The sequence below is a fragment of the Callospermophilus lateralis genome, chromosome 20 (genome assembly GCF_048772815.1).
Source record: "Callospermophilus lateralis isolate mCalLat2 chromosome 20, mCalLat2.hap1, whole genome shotgun sequence".
In the NCBI taxonomy this organism is placed as follows: domain Eukaryota; kingdom Metazoa; phylum Chordata; class Mammalia; order Rodentia; family Sciuridae; genus Callospermophilus; species Callospermophilus lateralis.
This window is the reverse complement of record NC_135324.1, coordinates 17,965,880-17,990,062: the sequence shown is the minus strand read 5'-3', so window position 1 is coordinate 17,990,062 and position 24,183 is coordinate 17,965,880. Positions and strand designations below refer to the sequence as shown.

General features: G+C 48.6%; 1 protein-coding gene across 5 annotated transcripts in view; it reads right to left on the bottom strand.

Annotated features, from left to right (window-relative positions):
• Positions 1-24,183, bottom strand: part of Foxp1 (forkhead box P1) — a 523,563-nt gene that overhangs the window by 288,107 nt on the left and 211,273 nt on the right. For all 5 annotated transcript variants that reach the window (XM_076841227.1, XM_076841222.1, XM_076841223.2 and 2 more), the window contains one exon: positions 713-773. The gene's annotated coding sequence lies outside the window, so the exon portion shown is untranslated. The remainder of the gene's footprint in view (positions 1-712; positions 774-24,183) is intronic.

Genomic DNA, 24,183 nt, shown 5'->3' with positions numbered 1-24,183 from the left:
GCCCCTAGCCAAGGGACACTCTAAAACCAGAGACCAGGTAGCAGCCATGACCATTTTAACCTGAGTACTTTTTTTAATCTACCCTCTCAAAAAAGTGAATTTGAGAGAATTAAATGTGGCTTTAATTCATCAAGTGATATTAGCCTCTCTGAAAACTTCTAATTCTGAAATCAGGTTCTCGTTTGATTTTTCAAGTGAACAGGGCAGCCTAGCACCCACCTTCCAGGCACTGCTGCCCCCCACCCATGGCTTGGCGATACCTGTTGCTAGGGTGCCTGACTCTTAATTTCTGAAAGAAGGTGATTAGGGAGCAGCGAGATGGGCATCTACTGGATGGCAGGACGTCAACACGGACATTGACAGGTGCCACTCTGACCTGCAGTGAGCTGGCGTTGTGCGTCAGCACCGCATGACATGCGTGTTCCTTCCCAACTGGAAACCCACCGAGTCTACGGGCAAAGGGAGTCAAGTTCAGCCTCCACCCACTGGAACACTGGATCGTGTTTGGGGGAAGGAATATGAATCTGTGGACCATTTTTTTTAAGGTTCTACGATTTCACAAAACAAAAGCAAAAAATAAAAAACCCAAAAACATGCTGCATACATAATTACACAAATCAACACATGCACCTTCGACAAATAAAGATCGAGAAACAACCTGGAAGGCAACAGGAACTGTTCTGTGAATTCCACTCGTCGCATTTGCATTTACCTTTTTTGGCGTCTGTAAAGCAATCTTCAGTTACAGTCACCTCAAAAGGTCACTTGTCACCCTGAAAACAAGAGAACATCAAGATCTGAATGTCGGGGAAGTGGTCACCAGCAGAGCACAGGACACACGCGTGAGAGGCAAGCAACTTGGAGGGGGATCAGCAGCGAGGCCCGGGATTCCGTGTCTACCTGGACTGCGGGCCTCAAGCACTTCGAGACCACCGCGTCCTTGTGGGTGGGAAAAGCCCAGGCGAGACACTTCAGATTTGCCTGTGAACTTTTCCTCTTTTTGTCATCTATCAGTTTATTTTTGTGTGGAATAATACGTGACTCATAGGTCCTTGTTTTTGGAAACCAGGCCGCTCTTGCACAGGGCTCTGTTTGGTTAACATCACAACATCTCTAATTTCATTAAAGGAGAGACTTGGTTTTTTTTTTTTTTTTTTATTTCATTCCCCTCTTCAGGCAAGAACTCATTCTTGTGGACAAGATGCCTTAGACCACTTTGGACCTTTCAAGATGAATAAGAGCCCCACGGTCCTCGGTGTGGGGAGGGCTGGGGGGAGTTAATGGTGGTGAAAGCTGCTCAGAGAATGTTCTGCACTGCATCTACCAGATATCCCAGGCTAAATGAAAATGGTTCGTGGCACATGAAATATGCCACTTCCATCAGGCCTCCGAAAACACCTATTCTACCCCGCCCCGCCCCGGCATCTGCCTGCTCCATTACCAGAACAGTGGGTAATCCTTTCAGCAGCAGACTCGGCCTCTTTCTGCCCGTGAAACTGGGACCAACACACAAGGCGCGAGGGGAAAGCAAAACATTTGTTTATTCATTCAGATCAAGTTACTAACAGGGTACAGGATTCACTCCGCCGCTGAGGACCAAATGCTCCTATGATTTTTAAGACAGAGAAATCAGTCCTTAATGTGATTAGCACGCTCATGTCCCTGCGCTCACTCTTCAGAACAGTACGTAATGAAGTGGTTTCGATTTTATTCGAATCTATCCCTCTCAGCCCTCTGCTGTCAGCCCCAGTGTGAAAGGCAGCATCGCTAAGAGGAGGAAAAAGCTTCTTTCACCAGGGCTAAAAATTTTTAAAGTGGCACTTTGGTGTGTGCCATCTTTGAGGAATTGATCTGAGGCCAATTTATGACATTTCCCCAGGCAAGTGTATGCAGATTCTTGCCATTAAGACCGGAAAAAAAGATGCAGGCTCTGGGTGAAATCATCATTCTCGTGTTTATTGTAAGAGGAAATTGGAGGTTTTCACCATAGATGTTCACAATTTGGGTGGGGGAAAACCCTAGTTCAGGGACTTGAAATTACTCTTTTGCAACAACATGTCCCAAGCCTTTTTTTTTTTCTTTTGTTTTTACACAAAACAATTCAGATTGAAAATGAAATTTGTGCACTTTACTGCTGATCTACGACCATAGGATGGGTGTCTCCAGGACAGGGAAGTGCTGTAGGGCAGGCTTTGGAACCTCGAGGTACGCCAGAGGCATGGCTGCACCCCACCACCGGATCAGAGTCCCCTCAAGAGGCAAGTGGCACTGTCCTCTCTAGGCACCAGGTAGCCGCCACTCATCACAACTGACTCCTGGGGAAAGCCAGTGGCTCTGGCAGGCAGCTCTGGGTTCCCAGCAAGCCAGCCCTGTCCCCGCATTTTCCTTGAGGTGCTCTCCAATGCACATGCTGAACTCATCTGTAGGTTCATCTGTGGAGCTGTGCCTCTTCCTCTGCGTGTTTGGCAGCGGGACCTATCGCATTGGGACTTTGCAATGCAGATGAGATTTGCGATCTTAGAGGGCCTGGCAAACAACTGGACCTCATTAAAATTTAATTTTTGTTTTAAATTGCTGAAAATGCTTCCTTGGAATAAAGTTATCTCTGTGCAGCGTGCGAACATTTCCAGGTGATGCCAGGCCTGTTCCTTCTGCCCACCCACCTGCCCAGGCATAGGAGCTGGCGAGCACAGACAGAAAACCGAAGCAGGCTCACCTCAGGTTTTATAAGTGTAATGTTATCCTCAGAGAGTCAAAACAAACAGGAGAGGAATAACAAGAAAATTATACAACTGGCCCTCTGACGTGTATGCATGAAAGCAACACAAAACTGGCCACGTTTAATTTTCACCTCTACATAAGAAATTGGCTGTGAGGTATAAACTATACTCCATCAATGTTAATGCATAAGCATATTCGGCCATCCATTAATGTATTTCTGTTGCATTTTTAGAGAAAGTATCCATTAGCAAAGGAATCTAAAAAATATTTTTCTAGCTTTGCTGGGATTAATAGTTCAACAGCTGTTTGCCATCATGCTAAATTAAATGAAATATGTCAATATACTAGACAAGAAAATTAGGGGGAAGTACTGAGGTCTGAGTTGGCATCCTTACAAGCTCAGAGGAATAGGAAATCAACAACTAGAAGAAAAATCTGCATTTGGGGCTTTTTTTTTTTTTTTCCAAAGCATATAAACTTCCGTTTCTAAAACTGTATTTGCCATTTTTCAGTCACTTTGATCAAATAAATCAACTATTTACCTGTATGTTTCCTGGCAGTACCAGTACCAGGACTAAAATTAAAACGACCGTGTAAACCTTTAAGTTAAAAAAAAAAAAAAAAAAAAAGATTAAAAGAAATAGATTCCCCTCCAGCCCAGTTGCCTTTTAAAAAAATGCTATCACCATACAAATTGCATATTTTTTCTATTTTCCAGTTTCCTGCTAGCTTGAGGTATACAAGTGAGCAGGATAGGGTAAACAGAAATTGCTGATTTTCCTCTATGTCACTCTCTGTAACCGTGGAGATGCTGTAGAGGCCTAGACCTGCTCCAGGGTCTCAGCACTATGAGTTGCAATAGCACCGTTTACTTGAGGGTACCTGGTGACCACACGGTGGCTGCCACCTGGGGTCAGAACCCTAACACTGTCCCAAGCCCAGTCCTCTACATCAAGAGGCCTCCCCTGCAGCACCCTTACTACTCTAAGGTATCTGTGTTAGCCTCCAGGGAGGACACAAGTGCCCTCCCCGGATCAGCACCATTCAGCATAGGCCCTGCCTGGAACCCGGTCTCAGGTCTGAGCAGAGGTGGCTCGCCCCCTGAGCACTAGCAGCCAGAGTATTTCTCCCATCAGGATCACTTGAAATAAACGGTATGCATCTATGTCACATACCACAGTTGGGCAGGCCAGCTCTGGAGGGGGGCCAATGATTTCATCTCCAGCTTTGGCCGAGAACCACAGTGAGTGGTCTCAGGAGGGGTGAGACCCTGGTCCTCGAAGCGGGCAGCGCGGGCAGTGTGGCAGGCCTCAGGTTCCCATCACCCCCAGGCCTCCAACTAGAGGGCGCAGACTTCACGTGCACAAATATGTCCCAATGGGCCCAGTTCCAAGAGATGGGTGTCTCTTCAGGGACGAGTCTTAACTCCTCCTGGGCTTACTGTGCAATGATTTCTTAGAGAACAGCAGGATACGCAACACATATCTGACTAGCGGAAAAACTAAAGCACCTGGGTGACTTGACCTGCCACACCTGAGATGAGAAAATCCACTTAGATCTGGACTCTGGAGTGTTTTCCCCGCACACAAAACTTCAAATAGAGAGTCAGGCATATGGGAAGAGGGAATGAGAGAGAGAGGAGGAGAGGAAAGAAATGGGGGAAACAGAGGGTAAGGAGGAGGGATGGACCAGGAAGTCAAGCAGCGATCAATGGCCTGCAGCCCAGGTCTCCCAGTCAGAGGCCTCGGAACCCACCGGGCCACAGTACACAAGCCACTCTATTTCCTTTTCTTGTCTCCATCAAAAAACCTGCCTGGGGGTTCCACCATTTCCCCAGCTTCCTCCCACTCCTGCTGGGAATGGTTTGCTTCCTGTTCCTCGCCCTCTGGGACCTGTACCAACTCACAGGGCCTGACCTTGGGGTCCATTCCAGTAGATGGAGTCCTCAAACAGTAGACCCCAAGTGAGCCACATGGTACAGGAGCCCGGCCAAGCGTACCTGGCACCACTCCGCTGGCAGCCCCTCGGGGAACACTGAGACGCCCCTTCCTCTCTGGGGAAAGGGCTCTGCTCTCGCCTGCAACCAGCTAGAACCCTGGCCGCGGTCATGGGAATACTGTACAGGTATCCTCTCACAGCCTCTAGGAGGTGAATCCCCAAACAATATTTGCTGTTTTGCCTTTGAAGCCCTAACAAAGCCTTTGTTTTAGATTTACCTCCAGTGTGCAATAAGAGTTAATAATCAAATCCATCCCAACCCCCACAAATGTTAAACAGAAAGATAAAAGAAATGCAAATAGCTATTGTCATGGAAAGTTAAAGTACCTGTCTGTATTTTTAAGTGAAAACTATTATCTCTATCAATCAAAATTTAAGAATACAATAGCGCTAATCACAGAAGGCAACTCTGACGGAGTTACTTTTCCTCATAAAAAAAAGAATATTTTTCCCTCTTAAAAACCGAGGATAAAAGTCATATACTTACAATTAGATAGCGTATTTGTAATTTTATTATTAAAAACCTTCACCAGCCTCACTGTTAATATGCCTCTAAATCTCTAGACTGACTTGTGCCCAAGAAGACCCAAGTCCCCACATATTTTAATAAGATTGATGAAATTTTATTTAAATTCTCTCAGTTTCCAACCTGCGGGGGAACAGCACACTCTTCTGTTGAAAAGAGTTACTCCGGCGGAGCAGCAGTCGGCTTGGAAGCAGAACTGCAGACCCTGGACCCGGTTCCCACCCCTGGAACATCTTCGGGGGGATCCGGCCTCCCTGAGGGCTCTCGTCCTCTGCCTGGGCCTCTCCTTTTGGAAACAGTGAACGTCTGCCCTCTCCAGGGAGGGAGAAGAGCCAAGCACACCCCAGAATGATCCAGACGTACAGCTCAGGGAATTCTGAGTCTTTTTAAATTCACTTTTCTAAGCTTGCATGAGCCCTGAGTATGGTGGTTTCTAAAGACTGTACCAGAACACAAAATAGCAAGACCCCAGATAGTAAAACAAAGCTCCTGATTAACATTCCTCGAGCAATCAGTGAGGGCAGGATGCTGTTATCAGAGAGCCTGCCTGGATGGTGTCTCCTCAGCCATGGGGCCAAGAGCCTGTCACTTCCCCAGTAAGATCAGATTTCCTCCCCAGCACCATGGCCAACATCTCTGTGCTATTAATATCAGTGAAGAGGCGACTCGGTTTCCACAGAAGAAAACCCTTCCTCTTCCAGCAGGGACCTTCAGGGAGGACCGGCCGGCGTGGACAAGCCTCTCGCTGCCCTGTCTACAGTGGGGTCTTGCACACTGTTGGAAGGCTCTCTGCAAACAATGGCAGCATTATCTGCAGGACAGTTTCAAAACAGGATTTGTTAGGACAAAGAATAATAAAGCTGCTCACACTCTTTCTCTTTCCTTCCTAATTTCCCCCAGGCCCCAGAAGCCTCCCTCGGCCATCCCCAGATCGGCCACCTTCCCTCGGAGGCACCTGTACTTGTCTATTTCAAGGCGGGCAGCAACTGCCAACGGCCTGGAACCCGGACGGCTCTCGGGAGGCGCCCACAGGGGCAGCAGCAGAGTGGCCTCTGAACCTCTATGAAATGAAAGGAAGGCAGCGGCCTGGCGCACACTTACCCGCGCATGGTGAGGAGGCAGAGCTGTGGGGCGGCAGGGCCGTGTGCACACAAGGGAAGAAAGTTGAGACTTTGGAATGGAGGAACTCCAGGCTCTGGAAGCCCCGGCTCCTGGGGCTCCTGGGCTGGCAGCAGTGTGGGGAAGGACGGGAGATATGTGGCTAAACACAACAAAAGCCACTGCCTTACTCTAGATTAAATATGCAGGAAGAGGCCCCTTTGCATAAACACAAACACTCAGCAAATGAATAACCAGCTCAATCAGTCGCCCGCTGTGCCTTCTACCTGTCCTCTCTCTGGTGGGAGACTCTGCCTGTTTCAGGGGACACCACAGAATGGGAGATGGCTAAATATTATGTTGCTGTCATAACAATTAAAATAAATAGCATTCATTAGTAATTAAGAATTCGCTCACAGAGGGGGTTGGGAATGAGGGACTCACGCTATCTTCATCCCAAGTACTCGGAGAAGTACTGACACTGTACCCACCGGTGGAACTGGGAATTTTCCCCAAAACACGACCCTAAAGACTGCCTTTTGAATCTCCAACACTCAGGGTTTTAAAAAATCACACACTTTGGTCTCAATTTAAGGTCACAGATATACTTCTTGTTTCGAATCTTTGGGCGTCTGTACAAAGGTAGACTTGTCTATGTTTATAAAACGTACATGCATAAAATACACACAGACATGAATGTACACACACATGTGCATACATACCCATACAGGACATGCCCGCATATCTAATGAAAGAGAACATGCGCACACACACACATTGACACTCACTCTTCAGCTCACAAATCATTTAAGAAAAATAATGTGAGTTTTCCCCAAAACACATCTTGAAAGCTTGCCTTTTGAGGGTCTCCAATCCATGACCACCCATTTTAAAACATCACCCATGTAGTAGAAGGGATGCTTTTAACTGAGTGGCCTCAACCACTTATAATTTCAATTAAATAACATAATTACCATCAACAATTTTCTCCATTTCAGCAGAAAATATGCCATACCTCAGTGTAATTTGTCCTTAGAACCCGGGAATTTAAGCAAGAGGAACAGCAAGAGCTGGGGATCCCAGTGCCTTTTCCCAAATTGTGGGACCAATACACACTGACCCCGAATTCTCTGTGGTCCAGCTACATGCTAGTCTTCATAACGTCATTGTTTTTTAAAAAATGTTACTGTATAAAATGATTTTGATTGAAGTATCAATAAGATTATGTCAGTCTGCATTTTCTAGGACATTTAGGATGAGGGGCACACCAGGAGGGCTGTATCACAGGACATCTATCTACCTTACTGCACAGAGGGCAGCTGGACTGCCGGGCCCAGTGAAATAAGGCAGCCTTACTATGTCAGAGGCAAACCTCTCCACCAGCACAGTGCTGCCTGCTGATGATATCCTGCTGCCAGAGTAGAGGATGGGCACTGGAAAGTCTTCCAAAGCAATTTTGCAAACCAACCACAAACAAACAAACAAACAAACAACCCTATGTCAAAACCAACAAGAAAAGTGCACTTCACCTAGGGTGGTCACTGAAGAAAAGAGAAATAAAAGATGCCCAAAGCCCTAAAGAACCAAATGTGGGTCCTCTAAGAAGAACTCTGTGGAAGCCAAAGATACCACTCTGTCCCCTGCTCTGCCTTGAGGTGACCTTCCAAAGAAGGTGTTAGATGGCCCAATCTACAGAGATAGAGAACTAACCTTGGTGCAAACAAGCCACAGAACAAAATTTAATCAGTATATCACCATAAAAAAGCCTTTGTCCATCCCAACGGAGCCCCTAATGACTGTTTTGGCAGTTCTAGGGGTATTTATACTTCCCAGCCCATCCATATCTCAGGCTGGTGTAGCTGCTAATGGAAGTGCTGTTAGTGGAATCCAATATTAATGCTCCATCCCCTGCAAACCTGGGCCACTGGCCACAATTATAGGTGGTATCTAATTCCATAGGTAGCAGATACTGTGCTCTGAATTAATATTTTAATGACAGTGAAATAAAGACGGCAGGCCAGGTAAGGGGTCTGCGTGTCGAGGCCAGCCAGGCTCCCTGTGGAAGAGCGCTGACTACAGGAGCGGACGGCACCGACACGGGGATCGGGACCCAAACTCGTGTGCAAGGCTTAGATGCTGAGTGACACGTACTGATGAACAGAGTCAGAGATGTCACCAGACACAAGCGCCACTCCTGTGTCAGCCTGAGAGCTAACGCAGGGGGAGGACCTGCCGGGCAGGGGGCGCCTTCGCCCTGAGACCTCCAGAAAATAAACAGGGTGTACAGTTTCAAAGACTTCAGACAGACATCTCATTGTTCAAGCCAATTATCAGCGGAAAATAATAACAACAGATGGATTCAGAGTCGCTGACTTTTCATATGCACTTCATCTCGGCAGAACAGATGATGAAACACGAGAGCTATCTCCGAAAGGCAAAACATCTTGCAGTAAAAGAACTCCACAGTCCAGATGGGGACCTTCCAAGGCTGCTGATTATCTTCCTATAATGTTGTAAGATAGACTTACGAAAACATTTCAGGAACTGATCAGATATGATACGTACAATGGCTTCATTATTGGAAAGAGACACCTCCGAGTTGGGCCTGACCCCAGCAGAGATTGCAATAAGGTTAGGACTGTTTCCTGTTTTCTCAGCGGGGACTGTGGGTTCCAGCTAAAACTGCAAAATCTGTGGACCACAGGAGAATAAACCATCGCCCAAGCAGCCCACATTTGTGCTCTTGAGAATAAACCATCGCCCAAGCAGCCCACATTTGTGCTCTTCTCTCGTTTGAGCAGAGGAGAAAGAGAAAGTGGGACTGGAGAAGGAGACTATTCCCCAGCATTCTGTGGCGATGGGAGGGGGGGGGGGGAAATAGCTCTGAAGCAATTCCTTATTAAAAGCACTCCACAATAAAAGATCATTCTTGACGTGCAGGTACAACATCTTAAATACCCCTTGCCACTGCTAATTGCAAAAGATAATTTGCTTTTAGTAGGAAATAAATATAAATTTCAGAGGTGGTGTGATAAACAGTTCTAATAAATGCCAATCAAACACTTCGGCAAAATCCATCACCACATACTAACCCACTCTCACTAACTTAATACCACCAAGTGAGGCTTACTGGTAAAACCCCGTGGTAAACCACAACCTGAGACCCCACCATGAGACATGGAGAAAGTTAGATCTCTCATTTGAGAGGCCTCGTTCCTCCTGGAGTGACAACATATCCATTCTGTTTCTTTCTCTATCTCCATCAATTCTACATTCGTCAGCTCAAAAAAATCTTTCCCTGTGCTAAGAAGGAAAAAAAAAAAAAAAAAGAAAGGAAAGCTGATTCTTCAACTATTTACTAACATACTTAACATTGAAAAAATATTTTTTACAAATGCACTGTTGACTTCACAAGTTTATAAGTATAAAAAAAAAAAGAAAGAAAGAAAAGAAAAGGAAAAAAAAAATCCCCCAGCAAGGCTTTTCTTTCAAAGTAGTCTGACAAAAGTAAATTCGTAGCAGAACACACAGGCACGAAGAAAATACCGCCAACGGCAAAATTCTGCAACTGCTTTAAGAAATAAACAAGAACACAAAGGATGTCTAATGCAGCCATCTGCCTCTCCTCACACGGTATCAATGCCTCAAACTGCATCCCCGCCCGAGCAGCCCACTCCATGGACATGAAACCAAATGGCTCCTCGCCTGTCTCCTGCACACGGACCGGCACAGCGCACTCAGGATGCAAGACTTGATTTTTACACAGAAGCCGGCATCTTTCTGAATTCCCCCACTGCAATGATTTCATCAGCCCTGTTACTTATTCAGAGTGGGACTTCTCTGAAAAACCACCAGGACTTCGCAGTGAGGATGTTCTCAGGTGCACACCCTAGCTCAGTCTCCACAGAAGCACCCTTCAAAGCCCTCCCCCGACCCGCCACCCTGCAGGAGAGTTCTATCACCAGGAAGAACTTTCGATTAGAACCTTTGCCCTTTTTTTTTTGGGGGGGGGCACAAAACTGTAGGTTGTTTACTCACTAGTTGAAATAACTGCACTAATTTTTTAATCACCGCTATTCAACCAGCTCTTCCCATGGTCACATCTTGGAGGTTCCACGTGGTCACTTTCCTTCTTCAACCCAGTCTTCACATTTATTAAGCAGCTACTGTGGACTCAGCTTGCCTGCCAGAACATACCACTAGGAACTCCACGGTTTATTTAAAAAAAAAAAATTCTGACACATTTTATTTATTTACATGCTTCTTTCTGCAGTCAGAAACAATCCATGTCTGAAAGTTACAGCCCAGCTACAGGATCCAACTACTCCCCAAAACTGGGAAGGAAGGCTTAAAAAAAAAAATTCTATATTTTAAAAACTTAGTTATACATGATAGTAGAAAGCACGATGATGCATCATACATGAATGCTGTGTAATTTCTCATTCTTCTGGTTGTACAGGATAAAGAATCACACGGGTTGTGTAGGCGTAGGTGCACATAGGGTCATAATGTCTGATTCACTCCACTACCCTTCCGCCCTCCCCTCTGCCTAACCTAAAGCACCTCTATTCTTCCCTGCCCTCCCCCCCTGTTGTGAGTTAGCAGCCCTATAGCAGAGAACACATTTGGCCTTTGGTTTTGGGGGATTCGCTGATTTGGCTTAGTATGATAATGTGCAGCCCCATCATTTACCAGCAAACACCATCATTTCATTCTTTCTGAAGGCTGAGTAATGAAGACTTTTAATGGAAACTTCTATTTGGGTAAAATCCATACAGGGTCATAAATACTCTGCGACAAAGGGCAACAATTTCAACAACACAGAGAAGGGGCCCAGCTCTACTCTTCTTGCTCTTGGGCGGGGCGCTCTTGAAGCAGCCCTTCTCAATCAGCCTGGAGTTGAGAGGGAGTCGGGGTTTGGAGGTGGGACCACGCCTGCCTTGTTTGGCCTGCTCCCTGGGGGCCCTTTCCCCCAGGCTTGCCCGTTCTGTGACTCCCTGAGAGGAGGAGGCCTGGCAGGGTTTTCAAGGGGCTAGTGCTCTGTTCCCTTCTGGGCCATGCTGCCCCCAGAGTCCCCCGGTCTGCACAGCAGTGGTCGTCTGTGGGACACAGCAAATCCGGCCACTGGAGGAGGCACGTGGCTGGTTCAAGCCTGGTTCAGGATCTACCCGCCACCTGGCAGACACGGTGGTGACTGCCTCCCAGCCTAGGTTGGCACACCTGCAGCCACACAGTCAGCTCTTTCCATGGTCCCATCTGACTCTTGGCGGTCCCAGGCTCCAGTGAGAGGGATTCTGTCACATCACCTTTGACGGTATACATCTTGATTTTGGAGAAAATGTCAGAGTGTCAGCTCCAGGAGGGCAGAGACCTCATCTGATGGGGGACTGTATTCCAGAGCTGAACAGCAGCATCTTATGGCAGGTGGTCAACAATCGAGGAGTGCAGGGACCCCGCCAGCAGGGTGCCACTGTGCCAAAATACTCCTGGGCCCTGCTCCAGCACCCCGAGCCCCCCTGCCAAACTTCTGAGGGGTAAGCGATGATGGGAAAACCCATGAGCAGCTCCACAGCTCAAATTTACCAGGCGCATGTTGACGCAAGAACAAAGCTGCGGACCTGGTCACCGTGGCTGGAAAGCCCTCCAACTATCCTTCCCCGAAAACACCCGTCTCCCACCACTACCTGCATCCCAGCTTCAAACTTTGAAGCTTGGCACCTATGTGCCCAGAGTGCCCTCCAGTGACCTGAAAAATGGCACTTATGACAAGGCAACTCTCCCTGTACCTTCCCAGTGCATCTCCTCATCCACGCTGTCCTCCTGATGTCTGCGGCACCCGCGGCTCTGGGCCCCCCACTACAGCATGCTCTCCACCCACGCCTGGGCTGTTCTGAAGCTCACCACTGGTTCCACTAGAAGTGCACTTGGAAAGGCTGAGATGACTGACAGGCAGGCAGGAGAGCCCTTGCTGTCTCCCTAGTGAGACAGGGCTTGAGACTCAGAGGACAAATCATCATCAATATTGGTAGAGGAAAGCAAGCACAGTAGTGCACACCCGTGACACCAGCAACTGGGGAGGCTGAGGCAGGAGCATCTCAAGTTTAAGGCCACCTCAGCAACTTTGAGACCCTGTCTCAAAAAAATAAAAAATAAAAATAAAAGGGCTGGGGATGTCGCTCACTGGTGAAGTCTTCCTGTGTTCAATCCCCAGTACCAAAGTAATAATGTAGAAGTAATAATGACACACAAAACTGTTCATCTATGGGACTGAAAAACTCCCCTGAGTTTCCTAAGAACCTGATCCAGGAGAAGGCACACTCGCTGGAAACCTGGCATGGCTCTCCAAGGACCAAGCTGCTCTCCCAGTATGGAAGAGAATGTGCATCGAACAGTAACTGCTAGCCGGGCATGGTGGCTCAAGTCTGTAATCCCAGCACTCTGGAGGCTGAAGTAGGAGGATCACAAGTTTAAAGCCAGCCTCAGCAATGTAGGGAGGCTCTAAGCAACTTAATGAAACTCGGTCTCTAAATAAAATACAAAAAGGGCTGGGATGTGGTTTAGTGGTTAATCACCCCTGGGTTTAATCCCTGGTACCAAAAACAAAGAAACAAACAAATAACAACAACAAAAAACCAGTAACTGCTGGCACAGGCAGGGTCCTCAGGGAAACAGAGCTCAACAGTGCCCAGGTGAAGCCCCTAATTCTGTCGAGTAATGCAGCAGGGATAGGGTAGGACCCTTCTTTCCAGCTGGGTGTAAAGTTCTGCAAAGCACTGCGTCCACCTGGAGAATCGAGGTATCGAGCTCCCCTTGGAAGGAGCTGCAGGTCTCATGAAAGGTGGGCCAGAAAGATGCACCCTCAAAGGCCTCTGCTCTTTTGCTCCTGCATATTGGAACTCACCTTCAAAGCAAGAGAAAGCCTATGCACAATTCCACAACCACAACCAAAGTTTCAAGATCATCGAGAAGCAGCAGCACAACAGGCTACAGATGATTGACGTGTGTTCCCCAGCTGCAAGCAGGCTGTCAAGGGGAAGCCAGAAACGGAACAATGCGGCAAGGTTAGAGGAAAATAAAGGAAAAAGGGGTGGGGGTAAGAGTGTCTGCATTTCTTGATGCTGCCTTGGCTGACTTCCTGAAAACCAGGCATTACATAATAAGCCAGTCTGCACCAACAGTGTAGACGAGTTCAGCGCCTGACAGCACAGGTTCAGGAGCCAACGTTCAAGAGAAGGCTCTGCTGCTCAGTGGCCTGGGGAGCACTCCATCCCTCCCTGGGTCATCTATTAATGGGCTTATACTGCATGATGTGCTTCTGAGGAACAAAGGGACTTAGAATAGTGCCTGGCATGGAGAAGTGCTAGAAGAAAGGATACCAGCTTATTACGACCAGGGATAATTTAACTTTAGAAAATCTAAAACTTCCTACACCTCCTCTCTGCCCAGTGGCTAATAACATCTGGTTGTCTCCATGCCACAGGCCAGAACAAAATAACAACAACTACAAGCCAGAATGTTTAACTTCTGGTGAACACAGTACTCAAGGGAAACTCAAAGTGCTTATATTTTTCCAAATGTTACCTAGAAAATCACAGATTTCTGATTGGGTCTCACTACCCCAGGGCAGGTCAGTCATTAATTACTAGAGAGCAAATATCCAAAGAGGTCAGCTGCCTGTCCCACCAGGACCAAAAAAAAAAAAAAAGTCTTTGGAGGAGATCTTCAAAGAAAGTAAAAGGAGAATCCCGCCTGGAACCCGGACGTATTCAAACACATGTTCTAGTACTTTTCAAGTCTGTGCCTATAGATTCTGTTACTGATTTAGGATCTTAAACAGTTTGTTTACTTTTTAGATGCCTTGCAGCTCACCTTTAATAACATGTTTCTTTGACTTGGCTGAACTGTGCCGCAGAAGAATTACACGCAGGAGTAGGCCCGGGTAAAAGGTTCAGGGCACTAATCCACACCTGGTCCATGTAAAACAAAACAAAGAAAACACATTTTCCACAAAGGAACAAGCGTCTTCACGTGAACCAAGTGGCTGAGGCACTGCCCCACCATCCAACCTTTCAAGGACTCCTTCACAGGAGAGGGAAGAGGCCTCAGGACCGCCTGCCTCCTGGTCACACCAAACAGCGTGTCCGTGACAGAAAGAAATCAGAAAGGCCTGACAGAGGTTTGCCAATGACAAACAACCATGATATCCCCTGGGAACAGATCTGGGCTTTTGTCTTCCTTGATCCAAAGTCAGATCTCTTCTCCATTAATTGTGTGACCCAGACTTTTAAGTGGGAGGAACAAGGCTCTTAGGGAGAGAATCTCCCATGAGAGAGAACAGGAAACACTTCGGAGCTGAGAGCTGGCTCTATCTACCATGCCACTTCTTCATGTGGATGACTGAGGTCACACAGGTGGAGGGGACCCCAGCATAGTAAGTAGGGACAGCAGCCTCCCAATGACATAGACAAGCAGCAGCCAGGGAAGGTGGGCACTGGAAATGTAAGGCTTGTAAAAAGGAGATTTGGGAGCAGGGTCATTGAATCACAAAGGGGCCAGAGAATGGGGGAGGCCCCCCCCAGGGTCCCACAGGTGGTAGGCAGTGCAGCAAGGTCTGCTCCTGGGTCCCAGGTAGCTGGCCTTTGTCCTGCCCAGGCTCCTCACTGGTAGAAGGGAAGGTGTCCCTCTGGTCCACAGCTATCATCTGAAGGAGGCTGAAATAATGAACTACTTAATATGTTGGATGGGAGACAGCCCTGGCCCCAGGGCCACTGCCTCCCCTTATCCTGCATCTCAAACTTCCCAGGGTCCCATGGGGCACAGGAGGCTCCCCGGGGGCTCCCAGTCACTGGCTGCCCTGTACCTGTGAGCCACTCTGCCAGCCCAGCTCTTCTGAGAGTGCCTTCCCAAGGCCAGAGGCACGAGCAGAGGGCTGGCTCACACCTGGGACCCCCTGGGTCCAGCCAGTAGTCCTGCCCAAGAGACAACTGCCTTCCTCCCCATTGCTTCCCTCACTCGGGATATCCCTGATGTGCGGCTCTAGAGAGGAAGCAAATCAAGGGAACTTCGGGCAAGTTCTTAGGGCTGCTTTCTCAAAGTGAAATCAGGGAAACACTCAGGGAATCGGCCCCGTGGAATCAGAGTATGTTCGCCACGGAAATTCTCAGAGCTTGTATTTTCTGCTCTGCTTTTCCAACCTTCTAAGAAGAAAATGCTTCTCTATCCAAAGACCTAAATTTCCATAGAGTCGAGACCTTACGCATTGAAATGTGCAGGGTGAAAAAAAAACCGCCACGGTGTCTTGCTCTGACCCTCTGCACCCGGTACCACCACTACTCCAGTAAGCCACGCAAACATTCTGCAGGCCGCCATGACATCACACTGTCACCTGATCAGGTGAGCCATGCCACAAGGCATGAGTAAATACTTATCCACAACCGCATATTAAATTGGAATCTGCCGAGGCGTGCTCCAGAGACAAAGACGTTTCTATACAAAAATATTAACTAAGAATTTAAATAAATGGCCCCACTGGAAAAAAAAAAGAAAAAAAGTTCTGAAGTAGCAATATAAACTATATTTAATAGCAACAGAAAATATTTTCCTTTTGGGAAAGCAATTTGGGCTTCTAAAAGTTACTGCTTCTCACGTGACTTGGTGCAGTAAGCCCAAATTCTTTCATTTCCTAAAACACAGATGCGAGGCCCCAAATTTCTACTTTGTGAGAGGTTTTTTTTAATTAATCTTTCCCCAAATACAATACTCAAGTAAGAAACTATTTTGGTACCCTTCCCCCCAACACACAATTGTTATTTTCTGAAGCACTTGAGTGTAATGGGTCCCAAAGAACATATGTTCCCAAGCAAGGAAGAGAAAAAAAAAAGGGTCTCTAGTACTAATACACAATGAAAAATAAATTTAAAGCAGCCTTCTGGTCTGACATAAGAATATAAAAATGATATGAGCAAGAACAGCTTAGTTTACATACTTTTCAGTCACAGCTGCTGCTCTGAAACCACAATACCTTTAAAATGACATTTTAAGGAAACAGATACAGCACGGCTTGAGCCCTTGCTAGACGCAGCTAACTCTGAATTAAAGGGGCTTTTCTTTTTATATGTGCACTTTATATAACCCTGAATACTGCCACAATTAAGAAGAGTGATTTGTTTTAGAAACGATGTGGCGATAAACACAGTGAATGACAATAATTCTCCTTAGCAAGCTCCCTGCCCCCACCCCCACCCCACCATTTCCTTTAAAATCACCAGACTCAGACATCAAAACAAGAGTTTCAGGGACAGAAGGAACAAGTCCCTCTTCTTGGTTAATATTTCACTGGGGGCTGAAGATTTCTCAGTGGGAACCTTTGGGCTTCCAGTGGCAGACACACAGGAGGCCCCCTCTCCGTAAGAGATGCAGCACTTCCCTGAATAAACGAAAATAACATGCAATTAAATCAGACCATTCAATTAATAAATTACTTCAGTGGCCCTTGCAGGCCAAGTCCCATTTAATTACATAATTTAAAAAATATTTGCACATTGCAATCACCGACACTGGCTTTGAGGTTTCATAATACACACTTAACACTCGAGTTAGAGAACAAATTTATTTAATAAATGCAAGTCTAAGTGCTAGAAGGCCGCAGCACTCGCACTGCAAAATCACTTAGTACATCCTCAGAGAAAGCAAATAAACTTCTCTACTATTTCGCTGAGGCTACTGCCAAGTGTCAGGAGCACAGGCAGCTTCCTGTGTTTTCTCTCCCTGTGTTGCTTGTAAATCTGACCCTCCTGGGAGGGGAGGGGACGGGAAGAGTACTTAGGGCGAGATGGTTCCAGTAAAAGATAACTGGGAGATAAACGGAGGGGGACAATGTCAAGGGCCTGTTAGTCAAAACCTCTGTAAAGGGGAACCAAGAGAAGCCGCTTGCCTCTGCGACTCTCCCTTCTCTCCAACACCAAGGTGCACTTTACATTAACATGGTTACCGTGGGTGAGATGCCCTCTATCAGTAAGGCTCACACAACCATGGGGTGACAAGGACTGTGCAAAGAGGACAGAGTTACAGGGTACCCAGGGCAGAGCAGAACCTTCAAAAGGAGGGCCTTTGCTGAGGTTGCACAGGGCCCCAATACTGTCACCCAGTGAACTTTCTAGAAGGCCACCTGGCAGCCCTGGTGCACACTTCTTTTCCTCAAACACATGTACTTTCAGGTAAACCCACATGCTTCAAACCCACATGCTTCACACCCACAGTGGCCGCAGAGCTGCTCCAGCTGCATGGGGTTGTTCCCAGACCACCTTAACATGGTTGTTGTTGTTTGTGAGAGTTCTTGAAGATTTCTGTGCATTATAGCCTACTGTGCATCCAACTTGCCTTCTAGAAGCTTCTATGCACACCTTCTAAAAGTATTTGAAACTTGCAGTACACAAAATGCTAGTTAAAACGGCATCGAAAATTCTGACAGTTATGCAGGTTAAGTCGGGCTTACCTACAAGCCTCTGGTGCAGCTTTATAATCACTGTTCAGCTCTGAAGCATCCCTTGGTCCAACACCCACCCTTCCCAGAAGCTTCTGGAAACAGTGGCTACCCTCTGCTTCCACTCACCCACCTGCTCAACCTCCTTCGCCCTCACCAGCCCCTGAAACCTTGGCTGCCAAACTATTCAGCGTCAGCAGCTTCTGACACGGTCAGTCAGCTCCCGTCTCAAAGGGTAGTCTCTCCAAATGGTCTCCCTCTGTGGGTGCCTCCCTGGTACCTGTCACCTGCTGCAGCACCACCCCCCCCCAGTGTTTTTCCACAGGCCTGGCCTTAGGGAACACTGCCACCTCCCGCCTGGCCACATCCGACAGCCGCTCTTCCCTCTCTTCCTTCCCTCCTCTAGGAAGTCCGCTGACTCTATTGCTTTGGGGCAGGGACTCTGCAGCTCCACTTCCCCCTGGTCATCTCAGGTCCTGGCAGCGTGGGGAGGCTCTCGGGGAGGTGTGCAGGTGTGGCAGTGCTGGTTCCTGCGGATCATGGCAGCAGGTGCAGCAGAGGGGGCCTGCGCTCTTACTGATGGTGGTTGGTCCACAGGCAGCGGCTGGCTTTGGCTCACTGATCTCTGCTTCCTGATCTCAGTGGCCAGAGCTTCATGGTGAGCCATGGAATGAGCTGTGGCCTCCAGGTTGAGGCCCTAGGTGCCAGAGGTGTGCGTACTCCTCCTACTTAGTAAAGAGGAGCCAATCTGCATGGCCATCCCTGACAGGTGCGCTGGCACACAGAGGCCAGAGAGGAGTCTTCTCGCTCTTCCCGCTGAGAAGGGATGGCCACACAAGGGGACCTCACCTGGACTCCTGCAATGACCTCCCGAGGTTCCTTCCTGCCCTTGGATCTGCCCATGCAGAAGACACATTCATCGTAGAAAGCACAAGATCTTGCAAAATTCCTCAAATTCCAGGGAGCCTCCCCCTCATCATCTTATTATGTTGGACCTCAGGATTCAACTAAACTCCGTGTGAACGCTCAACGAGGCACGCTGCCCACAACAAGGCACATGCTGGCTTCACGATTTCTCAGCTTCCTAAAGGTGACGTCGAAATGTCCAGAGATACGCGGAGGGCCCTGGATGATGACGGCCAGGACCCCTATAGCTCCAGGCTCCCATTCTGCTGCCTGCAGGTCCCCCATGGCGCTCTGCACAGTGTCACCTCCAAGCTGCTGCTGAAATCTAGCTTCCCACCGCGTGGCTCCGCCCCCTTGTCCGGAGAAGCCTGCAGGTCCCAGGTAACTCAACCACGAGGGCGGCTTCCTCCAAGAACCATCCCTAACCTCTCAGGTGGGTGCCCCTTTATCCAGGCCATTGGCTCACAGAGTTTCTCCTGGGCAGGAATGATTCCATTTTATTATAGTGGTCAGTCGTTTCTCCCGCTGGCCTACAAGCACGGTCTACAAAGAGCACTTCATAAATCATCAATGAATAAAGTCAAAGAATTCTAATAAAAAAATTCTAGAATCTTCTTCTCCCTTTAGTTCCTTCATAAACCAGCTCTTCCTAGCCTCCATGCCTCTCCCCACATGGCTAGCCGTGCTTGCCCAGCACCCCACCCCACAGCTGCTCCCACGATGCGGGTCTAGGAAATGCATCAGGGCTGGTACTAATGCGGAGGACTGGGACAGAATCTCAACAACACACCTCTGCAAGTTCCCTTGAACTACGATCACCTTATTGTTCCAAAAACAGCGCAAAGGAAATAGAATGAGCAGGGAAACTGAATGCAATCTCACCAACATTTTATAAATAAACATTGAGATTCACTATGCACCAAAACTGTCACTACCCTCGCCCTAACGAGCAGTGCCCTGATTCCGACTCTGCATACCAAAAGCCTTGTGGTTCTAAGACAATCTGCTTTAAGGCCTCAGGGGGGCCGGACACCATTCCCTCTGCTTCACCCCAGCTTCCATAAGAGCATCAGCACCCCCTCTCTGGCAACTCAGTCCTCATGAGGGCCGTCACGGAGCCAACCGGGGACCTCCCATCTTGGGCAGACATGGGAAACAGCATTTAAACATGAAACCCTGGGCCAGCCGGCCAGACACCACCCAGACTCCAGAACCAGCATCTCTTACAATTACCAAAAGACAGAAGCCAACCTCTGGACACGGGAAAAACCAGAGGTGCTATCACAGGAGGCCCAGAGCATCATCTCTGGGATTCAGATCTTCAGAGACCCAGGACTAAGCTTATCAGAAGCCGTGTAGTGCTTACACTGTGACCAGCCGGCGTCTCTGGTCTTATCTCCATGGTTAAGAGCTGGCTGAGCCACAGGCAGCTGTGATCCTCCACTCCCTCATCTGCGTAGCGCGGTAGTGAGAGTCTATCGAGAGGTTTCACCCCTGTGCTGTGGGCTTTAGTTCTCCATATGCATGGTCATGTGAGAGGAAAAGGTGATTGTGATACAGAGCCTGCATCATTCATTCCCTCGTTTACGAAGTCACCCCATTCTTTAGTGAACACCACTATACCATGTGGCACGTCAGCAGGAATAAAACTGGGCCTCTGTCCTCAAGGAGCTCAGTGGAGATCTAGGCTCTGTGCAACACGGACCACTCCCTATGTGTGGACGCTGACATCTGAATCCATTAGCACCAAATAAAACTGAAAACTCAGGTCCTTGGCCACACTGGTCATGTTCACAAGGCTCAAGAGCCACACGTGGACAGGTGCAGTGGCATACACCTGGGATCCCAGGTATTCGGGAGGCTGAGGCAGGTGGATCACAAGTTCAAGGCCAAACTGGAGGACTTACTGAGACCCTTCCTCAAAATAATAAGGACTGGAGGATGTAGCTCACCACTGGGGACAATCCGTGGTACCAAAAAAAAATTACTACATAAAGAAAAATTAAAAAGGGCTGGGGGTGTAGCCCAGTGATAAGAGCACCTGGCTAGTACGTGTGAGGTCCTGGGTTCAACATTCAGCCAGGGAGTGGGGCCGGAGAGCAGCATCTGCCCAGCAGGTCTCACAGTGAACAGTGGGAATAGAAGGTGCTATCTTATAGGCACTGCAGAGGACTCTAGGGGTCAGCTCTGGTCTAGAGGGACCAGACCCTTGGGCTCAGCACATGGGCACACTTCAACACGTTGCAATAAGGCAGCAGCAGCAGAAAGGCTCTCAAATGCTTGGGATAGCCTCTAAGGGCAGGCAAGTCCACCCCTCAGAGTGCAGTGAGCCCCACCCCAAAAGTCACAGGATCGTGGGGAGCCACATTCCAGGAGTGGTGCTCAAGGCTTGGTGGCAGGAGCAGTGGCCAGAGAGGAGCAGGCAGAGTGGTTAGGATCCAACTCCAAAGGCCTCAGAAGCCGAACGAGGAGTGTGGACTTCATTCAGAAGGGAGACACGGCAGTGGTTAAGGAGCACAGAGGTGTGTTTTAGAGAAGGCTAACCATGTGGACACAGCGGGGCAACAGTTGTCAATGAGAACCCTCCAGAAAGCTTGTGAAAACACGGATGCCAGAGTCCTCACCCCAGATGAATCAAATCCATCTCTGGGCACGGGGCCCAGACCTCAGTCAATAAAATCCCAAAGTGACCGGGGTGCAGTCGGGGCTGAAAACCAATAGCCTTTCAGCTGGAATGGTGAAGTACAAAGAAGAGTCTACTGCAACCGTCCTATAAAGAGACGGCAGGGACCCCCCTTACCCCAAACAAACACACAGATGATGGTGAGCAAAGACCGATTCAGGGAGGCATTGGGAAGGCAGAGTTGATATGACCCGGAGCCCAAGAACATGGAGAGAGAGAAAAAGAAAACATGATGACTTCAACATGCCACCAGCATGGCGTCTCGGACTCTGAGGGGAAGACCATACTACGAGGTTGGCTTCAGGAACCCTGGCCACTGCCCTCCCTGGCACTTCACGGAAAGGCCCAGGAGATGGAGGAAATCCAGGCCAAGTGGCCGTTATCCAAGAGTCTCAGACCCCAAAGCATCACAGGCTTCTGATTTTGTCAGATTGCAAATTATTTTGGACTTTGGAACATCCGCCTGGACAGATCGAGGGGTCTGGGGATGGACCCAAGCCCACACGTGAACTTTGTTTCACACGCATGCTACACGTGCAGCCTGGAGGTGCTGAGCTACCATGCACTCGGTGTACCTGCATTTGGCTTGCGATCCATCGTGAGGTAAGGGGTGGAATCTCCTTTGTGGTCTCATCTTGACACCTAAAGCTTCAGGTTTTGGAGCATTTCAGGTTAGAAGTGTTCAACCTGCACGAGGCTCCACTCTGCTGGGGAACTCGGGGCCAAGAGGAGCCAGAGAGGTTTCAAGGGTGCAGCGGAATCCTAATGGCACAGGGACCAAAAGCAAAGACAGACAAGTTTCCTCATACTCCCGACTGGCCCACGATGTGGTTCAATGACCTCCGCCCCATGTCCCCCGCAGGGCACAGCCCGCCTGACCCTACATCACTTTCCCTGGTTTCATGGCCCCGAGCAGATCACTGACTCTCTGAGCCTCAATTTTTACCAGCAGAAGTAGAAAGCTGAACTGGAAGCGGATACCTGTCTGTCAATTCTGTGATATATTCTCAAGAGCAGAAAATGTACATGCCACTGAAAAGAACGTCCGTCACTTACACAGGAATTAAATTACGGAAAATGATCTTCCACAAAGAACATACAGAGGACTGTTGGTTCCTGATGTTGAACACATACATGTCAGAAACTACACAGAGGCCCACACTCTTACACATCTCATTTCCTCTTGTCAAAGTCACTCATCAAAGAGACAAGCTCAGCATCTGCTTAGTTCTCAGCCCAGGGCTGCGCTGCTTTCCTTGTGAACTGTTAAAGCAACGGCTCGCGAGCCCAGTGCCCAGCGGGCAGAGGGTCACAGTAATGAGCAGAGCCATCCAGAGGAGGACGGCAAATCCTAGTCCAGGCTCTAGCCACCGGCTGACACCTCCCAGCTCCCAACCACAGTGGCATTTGGGAATGTGGGTCCAGGCTGGCTTCCCTTTTCTCACAAAAGCTGGAAACGCAGAACTGATTTAGGGGGAAATCTCTTGGTCTTTAAACGCAGACGCCAATTCCAATTATTTTCACAAGTTATGCAGGCCAAATGCAGCAGGTCTCAGGCTGCCAGCTTATGCCGTGCCCTAAAACATGCCACCCTTCCATGGCTTTGCAGCCTCCAAAGCAGAAGAAATGCATAAAACAGGAGAGAAGTCCTCTTACACCCTTTAAGGTGGTGTGACCCTCAGTTTGGGCCTAAGTGAGTAATTCCAGCACAGCACCTGTAGCTACCTTTATCCTGAGAGCCCCAAGAAATCTCCCACGAAGGGCATTAGTCTGCATGAGATGTCGGGTTTGAGTGGCATGGAGAACACTGGTAAATGAGCGCTTTGTGCACCCGGTATCAGGTGCACTTTGCTACGCAGTGACCATGAGGTGACGGCTTCTCTTCTGCTGACAGCAGCCCTGCATCCATACCCCGGTGCAGTCCCCACACAAGGAGTTCACTCACCCCCGGTGTCACCCTCTCCTGCCTTTCATTATAGCCTGTCTTAAAACAGAAGGCACTAAACAGCCTGGCATCCATTACAAGAGGCCAAGTGGACCTGAAAGAGGCCATTACCCTCTCCAAAATTTAACGAGATGTCATCTTCAGCTACCAGGTCACCTCAAGACCAGGGCTGTGGTGCCAAGGAGACGGACTGTTAATGAGAGCAAGCTGGACACCGAGGAGCGGTCCCATCCCGACCCCGTGGGGACTCGGTGGGTAGAAGGTGCAAGAAGAGAGCATATAAAGAGGCCCCGAGGAGAAGTGACGACGCGGTCACTATGACAGACACTTTGCGGCTTCTGAGGTGACATCTCAGTAAACCCAACTCTCTGAAAGGTGGACGCGCACTGAACATATCCGACGTCCCCAACAGCTCACGGGGCAGAGCCTCAGCTGCTACTTCTTGAGAACCCCCCTGGCTGAGAGGAAACTGCCACTGTCCAGCACGGGGAAAGCAGGTCAGAGCATGAACCAGCAGTCTGAGAAAGCGTCTCAACTCTGCACCAGGCACAGGGGTGCACACCTGCCATCCCAGCAGCTCTGGAGGTTAAGGGAAGAGGATCGCGAGTTCAAAACCAGCCTCAGCAAAAAGTGAGGCCCTAAGCCACTCCGTGAGACCCTGTCTCTCAATGAAATACAGAATAGGGCTGGGGAGGTGGGTCAGTGATCGAGTGCCCCTGAATGTAACCCCCAGTTCCAAAAAGAGAAAACCCTCAAACTTTGAAACATGGTTTCTACTGAACACACATTATTTTTGCTCCATGGTAAAGTTGAAAACTCCCCAG